We start from the raw sequence: 2572 nt of genomic DNA on the forward strand, positions 1-2572 counted from the left end.
TGCCATAAAGTTGAATGCATCAATATCCACCACTATAGGATTACGTCTACCAAACATGTTTCTCATATTTAGATACTGGTAATCATTGTTTGATATCCTCTCCAGAATATCATATGTGTCATTATATGTTTTGTCTAAAAAAGTTTTTTTTTGTTGAAACATCTACTACCATACAAGTTTGTATATTCAGCCTATTGTAAAATATCTCAATTTGAGTCAAATAAGGAAATCCATACATTGGACATTTTCGCAACAAATCCTTAACTCTTTCTCATGCCTCGTATAAGCTTTCATCTTCCATCTACTTGAATGAAGTAAGGTCATTTCAGATTTTTGCATTCATGTTGTAAGGGTTGAGTAAAAGAAAAAACTTTTACGCTAGCTCATTCCAAGATGCTATGGTACCCAGAGGCAGCGATGTGAACCATATTCTAGCTTTATCTCTTAATGAATAAGGGAAAAGTTTCAAATTTAAAGATTCATTGGGAACCCATTGTTGCAAAAATAAATCACAAACTTCCATAAATGATCAGAGATACACTCTCGGATGTTCAACAATTAACCTACCATATTGCCGTATTGACTACAACATCTAGAACATGTCTGGCTTCAACTCAAAGTTTGTTGCATGTATTGATGGTCTTACTATGCTCGGATGTAGATAATCAAGGGTTGGCACTACATGCTCTCTAATAGGTCGGTTACGATCATCCATATTATACAATTGTGTTGCCTTGCTTCATTGCCAACTAGAAGTTCAACATCATCTCCATGTTGTAGTGGAGGTAGGGCATTGTATTCTTGTCTAGCCGTAAATGCTTGATTTCTAGCAGCTTATCTTTTTCATCTTCGAAAAGTTCTTTGAATCTCTAGGTCAAATGATTCTAATTCGTCGCCACTATATGGCATAAACTAATGAAGCTAAAAATTAAGTACCTACAAAAATAAATAACCAAATAAGAACACTATAAAAGAAACTTTAAAGTAAAATTGATGCTCCTTGAAAACGACACCAAAAACTTGATGCTACGAAATTGATACAGCAATATATGCAAGTGCACATATCGTAAATCAAGTAATAAAGTGGTAGAAAATTAATGTTATGGATGTCGAACCCACAGAGAATAAATTGATTACAATAGAGTTTAAGTGTAGCAAAGAAGAGTTAAAGTGATGATTGATAAACAAAAGTAAAAGGTAGGAATATCAATGTTAAATAGCAAGGGAATGCTACAACAATTAAGGGAGCATTAAAGATCAATGGTCCTAAGTTGATTTTATAATTGGGCTGCTATCATAATGGTAATACAAAAGTTCTATATTTATGAGTTATGCAAGAATTAATCCACAACTTACTAAACTCTTATTTCTCATTAAAAAGCTAATAAGTTCATAATTAAGCATAATCATAGGCACCCTATATCTCTAAAGGAAAATCTACTCTTATAACCATCTATGTTGTGACGAAATTAGCATGCAAACTTAATTAATTTTATTTCTAAAATCAACCAACGACCAAATGCATAAAATACTATTATATCTAATCAACATTACATAAAAACTATAATATCAAAAACATAGTTCAAATAGTAAAAACCATAAGTCAAACAATTGATCGAGCACTTTATGCTCGATACCCAAAATAAAAGTAATAATCATTCAACATCCACAAATATCGTTTTCCTTCTCTCTAATTTAAGATAACACTCTAAATGTTGAATCCCAATCGGTCACGCTACTCTTTTACTGCTGTTGTATTCCCTGGCGGGTAGACTAGCCTGCTATTGAGGCTTAAGTATGTGGAGAAAGATGTAGGAGATGAAAGTTTTGAATGAATCCATGATGAGAAGATCACTCCTATTTATAGGTTGAATGGGTGATCCTTCAATTAATAATCTTTCACCACACTTCAGGTTATTCTAGAGCCTTGACAGCTACCCTCTTCCAACTGAACATTCTATGAGGTTCTCCACTATTCACCTAGTGAGTCATCAAATGCTACAAAATTGCTCAGTAGTCTAAAGCACTATCACAACGTAGCATCACCTGCAACATCAAATAATGTCTCCCGATATTAGTGCACCAAATCTGAGCATAAAACATAAAAATTAAGCCAACAATTACCAACTTTTACCCATGATACAAATGATAGAAAATATATAAAAATGATCCTAAAAATTCTTAAGTTGAAGCTCAACCTAGGTAAAAAGATACTAAAAGGATAACTCATTTAGAGAGTTATCAGAGTCCTTCAAGAACCCTAGGAATCTTTGGCCCTCTTAGCTGGTGCCTGGGTGGGTCTTGAAGACTCTATCATCCTTTGAATATGCCTTTCTATAACAAAAAATGCTCTAAACCTCATGCCCAAAACCTCTCAATCACCTTCGCTTATCGGGTTAGTTCAACGAAGATCTTATGAGGGTCTACTGCTAGATGGGTGAGAATATCGATATGAAAGCCCTCCCTAAACCTCTAGTATTTGTGGTACTCAAACGCCACCAACTTCGATGCATACTGACTCAACCAGAGAAATTCCCTCTTGTACTCAAACATTGATCGATCCCTCTGATTC

At 34.3% G+C, this 2572-nt stretch overlaps 1 non-coding gene across 1 annotated transcript; it reads left to right on the forward strand.

Moving 5' to 3' along the window:
- Positions 1–227: 227 nt before the first annotated feature.
- On the forward strand, positions 228–334 carry LOC120125250. Its single transcript, XR_005516353.1, has one exon. It is a non-coding gene; the product is annotated as a small nucleolar RNA R71 (small nucleolar RNA).
- The last annotated feature ends 2238 nt before the right edge of the window (positions 335–2572 follow it).

Source organism: Hibiscus syriacus, unplaced genomic scaffold, assembly GCF_006381635.1.
Source record: "Hibiscus syriacus cultivar Baekdansim isolate YM2019G1 unplaced genomic scaffold, ASM638163v2 tig00001340_pilon, whole genome shotgun sequence".
Lineage (NCBI taxonomy): Eukaryota > Viridiplantae > Streptophyta > Magnoliopsida > Malvales > Malvaceae > Hibiscus > Hibiscus syriacus.